A 15,161-nucleotide genomic window follows, 5' to 3' on the forward strand; every position below is an offset into this window, starting at 1 on the left:
TACAAGAGTAGAAAACATTTTACTCTACATTTGATAAATGTTATAAACCTTTCTTAAGATTATGTCAGTTGAGGCTCGATCTTGGAGTGTTACTCTAAGTCTCGATTTTGGAACGAAGTATGATTCACCTTTTTAATTTAACCATTTCAACAATTCACGATTCCTCTTCTTAGCCATACAAATGCAATAAGATATCCTTAGAGGATCAACTGTGATATGGTTTTCCATAGTCATTAAGATAATCATAAAATATTATACTAAAGTACTCTCCTATCTTTTTCTTCCTAATTTGATTCTTCTCATTCGTTCTGCCATACATTGAAACTTTTCCAATGTTTCCAAATTATACTTAAACTCGTAAGCATAACCATATTTACTAAACGTTAGTAAATCATGATGAATAGTCTTATCGTTCTCTATGGTGGACCTGACCAGTACACAGCCAGTGTACCCGATCCCCTAGTCCTTCACTTGACTCACATATACATGTGAACAAGGAATTAGTCTTAATTTCCCAAAGACAAAGGTTCTCATTCATCACACACTTCAAGTTGCATGATTCCAAGTTTCTATCAAGTTGAAACTTGGGTGATGAGAATCTTTCCATATTTGGTAAATTCTCGACACTAACACAATCGAAGGAATCAAATTCATATTGCTAACATAGAAACATAGAAACATCAATCTTCACAAATGCCATTGCAAGGAGATATAAAAATATATTTTTTATTTATTTATAAAATGTAGAAAAACTTTTCGTTAAAATGCAATTACAAATGAAAACTATGTTACTACATATTTCTAAGCAATCTATCATAACTCTTTAAGCAACAGCTCAAAAATCCGATCATCGAACCATGCGATTGAAATCCATCTTCGCGACCAGATTCAACATACTCTTCCTTTAAGCTTCCTTCCTTTTGCATGATCCTACAAAACATCAAAATTCAACCTTGTCACATCATGTATTAAGAATCAACAATTAGGAACTTAATAAAGTCAGATAGTAGATTTACCTGAAGTAGAGTCAAAAATTTTGACTTTACCATCCTTGCGATGGTTCAGGTAAATCTGGCAGTTTCATAACTAGTGCCTATTCTCTTGGCAATAGAAACATATGGACTCTTTGGGAATGATACACGAGACTATCTCAGACTTAGCTTTTCTCTTTACCATTTGGTCAAATGACATGACCATGGCTGATCCCTTTCCATTGGGAAGAGAAAGCTTTTCTGGACTTCCAATGTTCCAATTGTCAATGTCCATGGAAGTGTGGGGAGTACATCTTCCAATCAAATTTGGTTTACTAGTGTGCTAAATCATTGCTGATTCAGTAGCAACAAACAAATATGCTATATCAATAAGGGTCATGTCATGGTTTGTCACATAGTAGTCCTTAATGAACTCACTATATGACGTGGTAAAAGATTAAAGAACCCAGTGAATAGCCAATTTCCTTGAGACACCGAAACCCAATACTCTCATCCTGTTAATATGTGACTTCATCTCCAAGACATGAGTACACACACACACCTGCCATCTTGGTGTTTACTTGCCAATAGGGCTTGAGTAACCTTGCAATTTTCAAGTCTTCGAACTTGTAGGTCAGGGAGAATAATTGGAGGAGGTGGAGGAAGTGAAGTTCCACTATATCACGGAGAAGGGATTAATCTTTCACCTTGATTGTCTTGTGGAATATCATCTTTATGAAGAAAGGATTTGGGAAGATCATAGTAGTATGAACTAGACATCTACAATGGGAGAAATTCAAGTTAGTTGATTTAAGTCCTTAATATAACACCCAAATGAAATATTAAGGCTAGGACCCAACACAATATTTTACAATTCGGAAGAGGGATGTCGTAATCCAATTGCAAAATATTTGAAGATAGGTAAATGACGATTTACCAATTTCCACCATCGAAAACGAAATTGATTATTAAGTTTTAAATGCATTGAAATTCCTAGATCATTTGAGATTCATTGAATTTTTCAATGACATGCTTAAATCTCGATTGTGCCCTTCAAGTTTGTGACTGGGATGTCGAGGATCACAAACAAGGTGTGAATAACCATGCAAATTAGCTTGGTACACCCAATGTTACAACCACCTAATCAATATGCTAGTTAACCACACACGCCATTGATTTATCATTAACATCAAGCTACCCTTTTCCACGCACTGTCAATCCCAAATTAGTGTGCCGGTTAACCATACATGCTCCACTAAGGACTTAACAAGGTGCTAAGTGCAATTTCATGGAATAACACCATTTTCACATTTTTCTAAAGTAACTAAGATCATGAATTTAATAAAAGTTTAGTTACTTTATAATTATCGTATACTTATAATGAGAATTAGTATCCTAATCTACCCGTTCGGCTAACGACTTTCTACCACTCAAGGAAGCGGTGGGTGAGAGTGAACACTCATTAAACTGCCAATTCATAGGTAACAACCATATACTCCCCTTATAGACCGACATCCTGAATGAGACCTACTAACGGTAAGACTGACTTGTCTTATACATATATAATTATTAAACTTATAATAATATAAAGTATAAGGGTAGAATTTTAACTTTTAAAACTTTAGGGTTTGGAGCTAAAGTATTCAAAAGTGAGACTTTACAAATTCCAAAACATGAGGGCAAGTTTTGAACTATTCAAAAACTTTTGGTTTCCATAACTTATGAGTTTAATATAGGTCTTATCAAAAGACTCTTGACATTCCATAAATTGAGGACAAGTTATGGAGCTCGTAAAACATTTATATAAAAGACTCTTCAGGTTTCAACAAAATCAGATTTTATGAACTAAAATATTTTTTGGTAATGATTCTAATCCAAAACAAGCCAAAAAAACTCGAAAAACCGTTGTCTGGACAGGCAACTCGTCGAGCCCCATATTGGACTCGACGAGTCCAAGGCAATGTTCAACCTACTCGTCAAGTACAAGAATGGACTCCGTGAGTAGGGCTGTCAGACAAAAATTTTTAGCTTTGAAAATTAACACATCGCATCAAATATAAAAGAAAACAACCTATGGCTATGATAACACTGATGGGTTTTAGTAGACTACAACATCCTATGGTGCATATACAACCCTAAATGCTTTGGATCTATGTTTTATCTAATTATACATGCAATATTGTTTCCAAAGTGTTAAGCCTACAACTATCATACAAAGTGATATAAACAACATTAAATTGAGTTATGGAGTTACATCTTGATTGTGGCTTGTAGAACTTGTTGTGAAAGGCCTTAAGAAGTTAGTGCCTCAAGTGATGCACCTCAAATGGAATCAAAACACACCTTTAGACAAATGATGACTTTTCAGAGAATCTTCTTACACTCAAATCGGCTCATGTACTCTTAGAACATCTACTGCACGATTTTGGATGCTAAGGGGCTTCTTATATAGTGTGGCAAGATTAGGGTTAGCACCATGTAAACCCAAATGCCCATGACTCTTCATATTACCTAGGATCCATGGGTTAAACCTCCATGGACAATCCATGGACTACTATATTGGTTTAGCCCATCCTAAATGACAATTAGCCCATACTATAGGAACCATTGATTTACCGAATCAATCCCCATATATTTAATTAGTCTCTTTTGATCACAAAATTAATTCCAAATTAATTATTGACTAATACTAATAATATCATATGATTTCATAATAGTATATTAGAACTTATAATGTATTAAAAAATCATAAATAACCTCTTCTCAAAAGTCCATGCTATCAAATTGTCCCGGTGATATGCAACCCAAATGGACCATGCTACTCATGGGTCAAGTACATACCAATTATAGTTATGGACTTAGACACCTAATCCAACAGCCGGTGGGATGAGGATTATTTGGGTATGTTTTGATCACATGTATGATTTCTTTTTAGAATGGTGATGAGCACACAAGGAGGAGGTTTGAGATCTGGTTTAGGCTCAGGTGCAGGTGTTGAGCCAATAGATGAGCAGATGCAGGAGTTCATCTCGTCGGAGATCACCCATGGTATTTTGGACCAGACTCATGTGACGTTTGGTACCATCAAGGAAGGAATCTTGGAAATCCTGGACGATCGACTCGAGGCTTTTCGGGCCGATTTTGCAGCATGGAAGTTAGAGGGGGCCCATCGGGGGCTCAAGGCTTGTGGAGCCCTATACTCCTTCAGGGAGGAGGATTCTATTACTAGCTCTTGTTATGAGGAATTGAAGGTGGATTATGCATCATGTCTTCATGGGGATCAATTCCATGATCGGTTGCCACTGAGGTTTTGTGAGCTTTATGCGAAGAGTCACCCGACATCAATGGTCGTGTCATAGGCAGACTGGTCGCCAGATTCGATGATTGGATATCGGCAGTTCAGGAAGATGACAGGATGGTTTAGATGACTTGGGAGCAGGAGCTTGGTTTGGATAGGCAACTGGGGAAGAGGAAGCGGACTCATGATTCGACACTGATACCAACATCTAAGCAATCTGATGTTTCCATGTCTAGTGCTAGAGGCCTGAGGGTCCATGAAACTTATGCGAAGGGCGAAGGAATTCATTAGCTTGTGCACGACAAGTAAAAATGCGGTAAGAGTGAACGAAATGGCCACTATCGCAAAGAATGCACCCTAGAAGTAGAATTGTGTCATCATTGTCATCAGCCTGCGCATATCAAGGCAAATTTCTAACGTTTAGTGGTTGGGTTGGCTCAGGTTGAATTGCGAGTGCTTCTACAGGGAGGGGGAGTAGAACCCTAAGACAACAAGTTTTAGCTTTGAAAATTAACACATCGCATCAAATATAAAAGAAAACAACCCATGGCTCTGATAACACTGATGGGTTTTAGTAGACTACAACATCCTATGGTGCACATACAACCCTAAATGCTTTGGATCTATTTTTTATCTAATTATACATGCAATATTTTTTCCAAAGCGTTTAGCCTACAACTATCATACAAAGTGATATAAACAACATTAAATTGAGTTATGGAGTTACATCTTGGTTGTGGCTTGTAGAACTTGTTGGGAAAGGCCTTAAGAACTTAATGCCCCAAGTGATGCACTTCAAATGGAATCAAAACACACCTTTAGACAAATGATGACTTTTGAGAGAATCTTCTTACACTCAAATCGGCTCATGTACTCTTAGAACATCTACTGTACGATTTTGGATGCTATGGGGATTCTTATATAGTGTGGCAAGATTAGGGTTAGCACCATGTAAACCCAAATGCCCATGACTGTTCATATTACCTAGGATCCATGGGTTAAACCTCCATGGACAATCCATGGACTACCATATTTGTTTAGCCCATCCTAAATAACAATTAGCCCACACTATAAGAACGATTGATTCACCGAATCAATCCCCATATATTTAATTAGTCTCTTTTGATCACAAAATTAATTATTGACCAATACTAATTAAATCATATGATTTCATAAAAGTATATGAGAACTAATAATATATTAAAAAAATCATAAATAACGTCTTCTCAAAAGTCCATGCTATCAAATTGTCCTGGTGATATGCAACCCAAATGGACCATGCTACTCTCGGTTCAAGTACATAGCAATTATAGTTATGGACCTAGACACCTAAGTCAACAGCCGGTGGGATGAGGATTATTTGGGTATGTTTTGATCACGTGTATGATTTCTTTTTAGAATGGTGATGAGCACACAAGGAAGGAATCTTGTTATGAGGAATTGAAGGTGGATTATGCAACATGTCTTCATGGAGATCAATTCCATGATTGGGTGCCACTGAGGTTTTTTGAGCTTTACGCGAGGAGTCACCTGACATCAATGGTCGTGTCATTGGCAGACTGGTCGCTAGATTCAAGGATCGGATATCGGCTGTTTAGACAGTTGATGGGTTGGTTGATGTGACTTGGGAGCAAGAGCTTGGTTTGGAGAGGCAACTAGGGAAGAGGAAGCAGACTCATGATTCGACAATGCTACCAACATCTAAGCAATCTAATGTTTCCATGTCTAGTGCTAGAGGCCTGATGGGCCATGAAACTTATGCGAAGGGGGAACGAATGCATTAGCTTGTGCACGACAAGAAAAAATGCGGTAAGAGTGAACGAAATGGCCACTATCGCAGAGAATGCACCCTAAAAGTAGAATTGTGTCATCATTGTCATCAGCCTGCTCATATCATGGCAAATTTCTAACGTTTAGTGGTTGGGGTGGCTCAGGTTGAATTGCGAGTGCTTCTACAGGGAGGGGGAGTAGAACCCTAAGACAATACGAGTATGTATCGTATTCTTATCTTTTACGCTTAAATCATTATTCTAATAATACCATAACTTGAGGACAAGTTATGGATTTCACGAAAATCAATTAGATAAAAAATTCTAACTAAAAAATCAAACAATTTGCCTATGATCTAATTAAACTCATAAGATAAGATAATTTATATCATACAAGTTTCAAGAAATTAGCCTAATCATATAAACTAATAAAAATCATGAAACTTTGACAATTATCTTTTATTTGGATGATAATCATCATTACCATATCAACAAAATCAGATTTTATAAACTAAAATATTTTTTGGTAATCATTCTAACCCAAAACAGGCCAAAAAACTCGAAAAACTGTTGTCTGGACAGGCAACTCGTCGAGCCCCATACTGGACTCGACGAGTCCAAGGCAAACTTCAACCTACTCGTCAAGTACAAGAATGGACTCCCTGAGTAGGGCTGTCAGACAACAATTTTTAGCTTTGAAAATTAACACATCGCATCAAATATAAAAGAAAACAACCCATGGCTATGATAACACTGATGGGTTTTAGTAGACTACAACATCCTATGGTGCTTATACAACCCTAAATGCTTTGGATCTATGTTTTATCTAATTATACATGCAATATTGTTTCCAAAGCGTTAAGCCTACAACTATCATACAAAGTGATATAAACAACATTAAATTGAGTTATGGAGTTACATCTTTGTTGTGGCTTGTAGAACTTGTTGTGAAAGGCCTTAAGAACTTAGTGCCCCAAGTGATGCACCTTAAATCGAATAAAAAACACACCTTTAGACAAATGATGACTTTTGAGAGAATCTTCTTACACTCAAATCGGCTCTTGTACTCTTAGAACATCTACTGTACGATTTTGGATGCTATGGGGCTTCTTATATAGTGTGGCAAGATTAGGGTTAGCACCATGTAAACCCAAATGCCCATGACTCTTCATATTACCTAGGATCCATGGGTTAAACCTACATGTACAAGCCATGTACTACCATATTTGTTTAGCCCATCCTAAATAACGATTAGCCCACACTATAAGAACGATTGATTCACCGAATCAATCCCCATATATTTAATAGTCTCTTTTGATCACAAAATTAATTATTGACAAATACTAATTAAATCATATGATTTCATAATAGTATATTAGAACTAATAATATATTAAAAAAAATCATAAATAACCTCTTCTCAAAAGTCCATGCTATCAAATTGTCCTGGTGATATGCAACCCAAATGGACCATGCTACTCTCGGGTCAAGTACATACCAATTATAGTTATGGACCTAGACACCTAATTCAACAGCCGGTGGGATGAGGATTCTTTGGGTATGTTTTGACCACGTGTATGATTTCTTTTTAGAATGGTGATGAGCACACAAGGAAGGAATCTTGTTATGAGGAATTGAAGGTGGATTATGCAACATGTCTTCATGGGGATCAATTCCATGATTGGGTGCCACTGAGGTTTTTTGAGCTTTACGGAAGGAGTCAACTAACATCAATGGTCGTGTCATTGGCAGACTGGTCACTATATTCAAGGATCGGATATCGGCTGTTCAGACAGTTGATGGGTTGGTTGATGTGACTTGCAAGCAGGAGCTTGGTTTGGAGAGGCAATTGGGGAAGAGGAAGCGGACTCATGATTCGACACTGCTAGCAACATCTAAGCAATCTGATGTTTCCATGCCTAGTGCTAGAGGCCTGAGGGGCCACGAAACTTATGCTACAGGTGTAGGAACGCATGAGCTTGTGCACGACAAGTACAAATGCAGTAAGTGTCAATGGAAGGGCAACTATCGCAAAGAATGCACCCTAGAAGTAGAATTGTGTCATCATTGTCATCAGCCTGCTCATATCATGGCAAATTTCTTGCGTTTAGTGGTTGGGGTGGCTCGGGTTAAATTGTGAGTGCTTCTACAGTGAGGGGGAGTAGAACCCTAAGACACTACGGGTATGTATCATATTCTTTTCTTTTACGCTTAAATCATTATGTAAATAATTCCATAACTTGAGGACAAGTTATGGATTTCACCAAAAACAATTAGATCAAAAAATCTAAATAAAAAATCAAACAATTTGCCTATGATCTAATTAAACTCATAAGATAAGACAATTCATATCAAACAAGTTTCAAGAAATTAGCCTAATCATATAAACTAATACAAATCATAAAAATTTGACAATTATATTTTATTTGGATGAGAATCATCATTACCATATCAACAAAATCAGATTTTATGAACTAAAATATTTTTTGGTAATGATTCTAATCCAAAATAGGCCAAAAAACTCGAAAAACCGTTGTCTGGACAGGCAACTAGTTGAGCCCCATACTGGACTCGACGATTCCAAGGCAAACTTCAACCTACTCGTCAAGTACAAGAATGGACTCCCTGAGTAGGGCTGTCAGACAGCAATTTTTAGCTTTGAAAATTAACACATCGCATCAAATATAAAAGAAAACAACCCATGGCTATGATAACACTGATGGGTTTTAGTAGACTACAACATCCTATGGTGCATATACAACCCTAAATGCTTTGTATCTATGTTTTATCTAATTATACATGCAATATTGTTTCCGAAGCGTTAAGCCTACAACTATCATACAAAGTGATATAAACAACATTAAATTGAGTTATGGAGTTACATCTTGGTTGTGGCTTGTAGAACTTGTTGTGAAAGGCCTTAAGAACTTAGTGCCCCAAGTGATGCACCTCAAATGGAATCAAAACACACCTTTAGACAAATGATGACTTTTGAGAGAATCTTCTTACACTCAAATCGGCTCATGTACTCTTAGAACATCTACTGTATGATTTTGGATGCTATGGGGCTTCTTATATAGTGTGGCAAGATTAGGGTTAGCACCATGTAAACCCCAATGCCCATGACTCTTCATATTACCTAGGATCCATGGGTTAAACCTCCATGGACAATCCATGGACTACCATATTTGTTTAGCCCATCCTAAATAACAATTAGCCCACACTATAAGAACCATTGATTCACCGAATCAATCCCCATATATATAATTAGTCTCTTTTGATCACAAAATTAATTCCAAATTAATTATTGACTAATACTAATTAAATCATATGATTTCATAATAGTATATTAGAACTTATAATATATTAAAAAAATCATAAATAACCTCTTGTCAAAAGTCGATGCTATCAAATTGTCCTAGTGATATGCAACCCAAATGGACCATGCTACTCTTGGGTCAAGTGCATACCAATTATAGTTATGGATTTAGACACACAATCCAACAGTCGATGGGATGAGGATTATTTGGGTATGTTTTGATCAAGTATACGATTTCTTTTTAGAATGGTAATGAGCACACAAGGAGGAGGTTCGGGTTTTAGTTTAGGCTCAGGTGCAGGTGCTGAGCCAATAGATGAGAAGATGCAGGAGTTCATCTCGTCGGAGATCACCAATGGTGTTTTGGATTAGACTCCTGTGACGTTTGGTACCATCAAGGAAGGAATCATGGAAATCTTGGACAATAGTCTTGAGGCTTTTCGGGCTGATTTTACAGCATGGAAGTTAGAGGGGGCCTCTCGAGGGCTCAAGGCTTGTGGAGCCCTATCTCCTTCAGGGAGGAGGATCCAATTACTAGCTCTTGTTATGAGGAATTGAAGGTGGACTATGTATCATGTCTTCAGGGGGATCAATTCCATTATTGGATGCCACTAAGGTTTCGTGAGCTTTATGCGAGGAGTCACCCAACATCAACGGTCGTGTCATTGGCAGACTGGTCGCCGGATTCGAGGATCAGATATTGGCCATTTAGGTAGTTGATGGGATGGTTTAGGTGACTTGGGCGTAGGAGCTTGGTTTGGAGAGCCAACTGCGGAAGAGGACGCGGACTCATGATTCGACAATACTAGAAACATCTAAGCAATCTGATGTTTCCATGTCTAGTGCTAGAGGCCTGAGGCGCCACGAAACTTATGCGAAGGGTGAAGGAACGCATGAGCTTGTGCACGACAAGTACAAATGCGGTAAGTGTGAATGGAAGGGACTCTATCGCAAAGAATGCACCCTAGAAGTAGAATTGTGTCATCATTGTCATCATCCTGCTCATATCAAGGAAAATTTCTAACGTTTAGTGGTTGGGGCGGCTTAGGTTGAATTACGAGTGCTTCTATACTGAGGGGGAGTTGAACCCTAAGACACTACGGGTATGTATCATATTCCTATCTTTTACGCTTAAATCATTATGCAAATAATTCCATAACTTGAGGACAAGTTATGGATTTCACCAAAATCAATTAGATAAAAATTCTAACTAAAAAATCAAATAATTTGCCTATGATCTAATTAAACTCATGAGATAAGATAATTCATATCATACAAGTTTCAAGAAATTAGCCTAATCATATAAACTAATAAAAATCATGAAACTTTGACGATTATCTTTTATTTGGATGAGAATCATCATTACCATATCAACAAAATCAGATTTTATGAACTAAAATATTTTTTTGGTAATCATTCTAATCCAAAACAGGCCAAAAAACTCGAAAAACCGTTGTCTGGACAGGCAACTCATCGAGCCCCATACTGGACTCGACGAGTCCAAGGCAATGTTCAACCTACTCGTCAAGTACAAGAATGGACTCCGTGAGTAGGGCTGTCAGACAACAATTCTCAGCTTTGAAAATTAACACATTGCAACAAATATAAAAGAAAACAACCCATGGCTATGATATCGCTGATGGGTTATAGTATACTACAACATCCTATGGTGCACATACAACCCTAAATGCTTTGGATATATGTTTTATCTAATTATACAAGCAATATTGTTTCCAAAGCATTAAGCCTACAAATATCATACAAAATGATATAAAAAATATTAAATTTAGTTATGGAGTTACATCTTGGTTGTGGCTTGTAGAACTTATTGTGTTTGGCCTTAAGAACTTAGTGCCCCAAGTGTTGCACCTCAATTGTAATCAAAACACACCTTTGGACAAATGATGACTTTTGAGAGAGTCTTCTTACACTCAAATCGGCTCATGAACTCTTATAACATCTACTGCACGATTTTGGATGCTAAGGGGCTTCTTATATAGTGTGGCAAGATTAGGGTTAGCACCATGTAAACCCGTATGCCCATGACTCTTCATATTACCTAGGATCCATGGGTTAAACCTCCATGGGCAATCCATGGACTACCATATTGGTTTAGCCCATCCTAAATAACACTTAGCCCACACTATAGAATCATTGATTTACCGAATCAATCCCCATATATTTAATAGTCTCTTTTGATCACAAAATTAATTCCAAATTAATTATTGACCAATACTAATTAAATCATATGATTTCATAATAGTATATTAGAACTTATAATATATTTAAAAAATCATAAATAACCTCTTCTCAAAAGTCCATGCTATCAAATTGTCCTGATGATATGCAGCCCAAATGGAGCATGCTACTCTCGGGTCAAGTACATTCCAATTATAGTTATGGACATATACACCTGATCCAACAGCCGGTGGGATGAGGATTATTTGGGTATGTTTTCATCACATGTATGATTTCATTTTAGAATGGTTATGAGCACGTAAGGAGGAGGTTCGGGTTTTGGTTTAGGATCTGGTGCAGGTGCTGAGCCAATAGATGAGCAGATGAAGGAGTTCATCTCGTCGGAGATCACCCATGGTATTTTAGACCTGACTCCTGTGACATTTGGTACCATCACAGAAGGAATCTTGGAAATCTTGGACGATCGTCTCGAGACTTTTAGGGCCAATTTTGTAGCATGGAAGTTAGAGGGGGCCCATCGGGGGCTCAAGGCTTGTGGAGCCCTATACTACTTCAGGGAGGAGGATCCTATTACTATCTCTTGTTATGAGGAATTGAAGGTAGATTATGCATCATGTCTTCATGGGGATCAATTCCATGATTGGATGCCACTGAGGTTTTTGAGCTTTATGCGAAAAGTCACCCGAAATCAATGGTCATGTCATTGGCAGACTGGTCACCAGATTCAAGGATCGGATATCGGCCATTCAGGTAGTTTATGGGATGGTTTTGTTGACTTGGGAGCAGGCGCTTGGTTTGGAGAGGAAACTGGGGAAGTAGAAGCGAACTCATGTTGCGACACTGCTAGCAACATCTAAGAAATCTGATGCTTCCATGTTTAGTGCTAGAGGCCTGAGGGGCCACAAAACTTATGAGAAGTGTGAAGGAACGCATGAGCTTGTGCACGACAAGTCCAAATGCGGCAGTTGAGAACGGAATCGCCACTGTCGCAAAGAATGCACCCTAGAAATAGAATTGTGTCATCATTGTCATCAGCCTGCTCATATCATGGAAAATTTCTTGCGTTTAGTGGTTGGGGTGGCTCAGGTTGAATTGCGAGTGCTTCTACAGGGAGGGGGAGTAGAACCCTAAGACACTACGGGTATGTATCATATTCTTCTCTTTTACGGTTAAATCATTATGCTAATAATTCCATAACTTTAGGTCAAGTTATGGATTTCACCAAAATCAATTAGATAAAAAATTCTAACTAAAAAATCAAACAATTTGCCTATGATCTAATTAAACTCATAAGATAAGATAATTTATATCATACAAGTTTCAAGAAATTAGCCTAATCATATAAACTAATAAAAATCATGAAACTTTGACAATTATCTTTTATTTGGATGAGAATCATCATTACCATATCAACAAAATCAGATTTTATGAACTAAAATATTTTTTTGGTAATCATTCTAATCCAAAACAGGCCAAAAAACTCGAAAAACCGTTGTCTGGACAGGCAACTCGTCGAGCCCCATACTGGACTCGACGAGTCCAAGGCAATGTTCAACCTACTCGTCAAGTACAAGAATGGACTCCGTGAGTAGGGCTGTCAGACAACAATTCTCAGCTTTGAAAATTAACACATTGCATCAAATATAAAAGAAAACAACCCATGGCTATGATATCGCTGATGGGTTATAGTATACTACAACATCCTATGGTGCACATACAACCCTAAATGCTTTGGATATATGTTTTATCTAATTATACAAGCAATATTGTTTCCAAAGCATTAAGCCTACAAATATCATACAAAATGATATAAAAAATATTAAATTTAGTGATGGAGTTACATCTTGGTTGTGGCTTGTAGAACTTATTGTGTTTGGCCTTAAGAACTTAGTGCCCCAAGTGTTGCACCTCAATTGTAATCAAAACACACCTTTGGACAAATGATGACTTTTGAGAGAGTCTTCTTACACTCAAATCGGCTCATGAACTCTTATAACATCTACTGCACGATTTTGGATGCTAAGGGGCTTCTTATATAGTGTGGCAAGATTAGGGTTAGCACCATGTAAACCCGTATGCCCATGACTCTTCATATTACCTAGGATCCATGGGTTAAACCTCCATGGGCAATCCATGGACTACCATATTGGTTTAGCCCATCCTAAATAACACTTAGCCCACACTATAGAATCATTGATTTACCGAATCAATCCCCATATATTTAATAGTCTCTTTTGATCACAAAATTAATTCCAAATTAATTATTGACCAATACTAATTAAATCATATGATTTCATAATAGTATATTAGAACTTATAATATATTTAAAAAATCATAAATAACCTCTTCTCAAAAGTCCATGCTATCAAATTGTCCTGATGATATGCAGCCCAAATGGAGCATGCTACTCTCGGGTCAAGTACATTCCAATTATAGTTATGGACTTATACACCTGATCCAACAGCCGGTGGGATGAGGACTATTTGGGTATGTTTTCATCACATGTATGATTTCTTTTTAGAATGGTTATGATCACGTAAGGAGGAGGTTCGGGTTTTGGTTTAGGATCTGGTGCAGGTGCTGAGCCAATAGATGAGCAGATGCAGGAGTTCATCTCGTCGGAGATCACCCATGGTATTTTAGACCTGACTCCTGTGACATTTGGTACCATCACAGAAGGAATCTTGGAAATCTTGGACGATCGTCTCGAGACTTTTAGGGCCAATTTTGTAGCATGGTAGTTAGAGGGGGCCCATCGGGGGCTCAAGGCTTGTGGAGCCCTATACTACTTCAGGGAGGAGGATCCTATTACTATCTCTTGTTATGAGGAATTGAAGGTAGATTATGCATCATGTCTTCATGGGGATCAATTCCATGATTGGATGCCACTGAGGTTTTTGAGCTTTATGCGAAAAGTCACCCGAAATCAATGGTCATGTCATTGGCAGACTGGTCACCAGATTCAAGGATCGGATATCGGCCATTCAGGTAGTTTATGGGATGGTTTTGTTGACTTGGGAGCAGGCGCTTGGTTTGGAGAGGAAACTGGGGAAGTAGAAGCGAACTCATGTTGCGACACTGCTAGCAACATCTAAGAAATCTGATGCTTCCATGTTTAGTGCTAGAGGCCTGAGGGGCCACAAAACTTATGAGAAGTGTGAAGGAACGCATGAGCTTGTGCACGACAAGTCCAAATGCGGCAGTTGAGAACGGAATCGCCACTGTCGCAAAGAATGCACCCTAGAAATAGAATTGTGTCATCATTGTCATCAGCCTGCTCATATCATGGAAAATTTCTTGCGTTTAGTGGTTGGGGTGGCTCAGGTTGAATTGCGAGTGCTTCTACAGGGAGGGGGAGTAGAACCCTAAGACACTACGGGTATGTATCATATTCTTCTCTTTTACGGTTAAATCATTATGCTAATAATTCCATAACTTTAGGTCAAGTTATGGATTTCACCAAAATCAATTAGATAAAAAATTCTAACTAAAAAATCAAACAATTTGCCTATGATCTAATTAAACTCATAAGATAAGATAATTTATATCATACAAGTTTCAAGAAATTAGCCTAATCATATAAACTAATAAAAATCATGAAACTTT

The sequence above is a fragment of the Lactuca sativa genome, chromosome 5, assembly GCF_002870075.4.
Source record: "Lactuca sativa cultivar Salinas chromosome 5, Lsat_Salinas_v11, whole genome shotgun sequence".
Classification (NCBI taxonomy): Eukaryota; Viridiplantae; Streptophyta; class Magnoliopsida; order Asterales; family Asteraceae; genus Lactuca; species Lactuca sativa.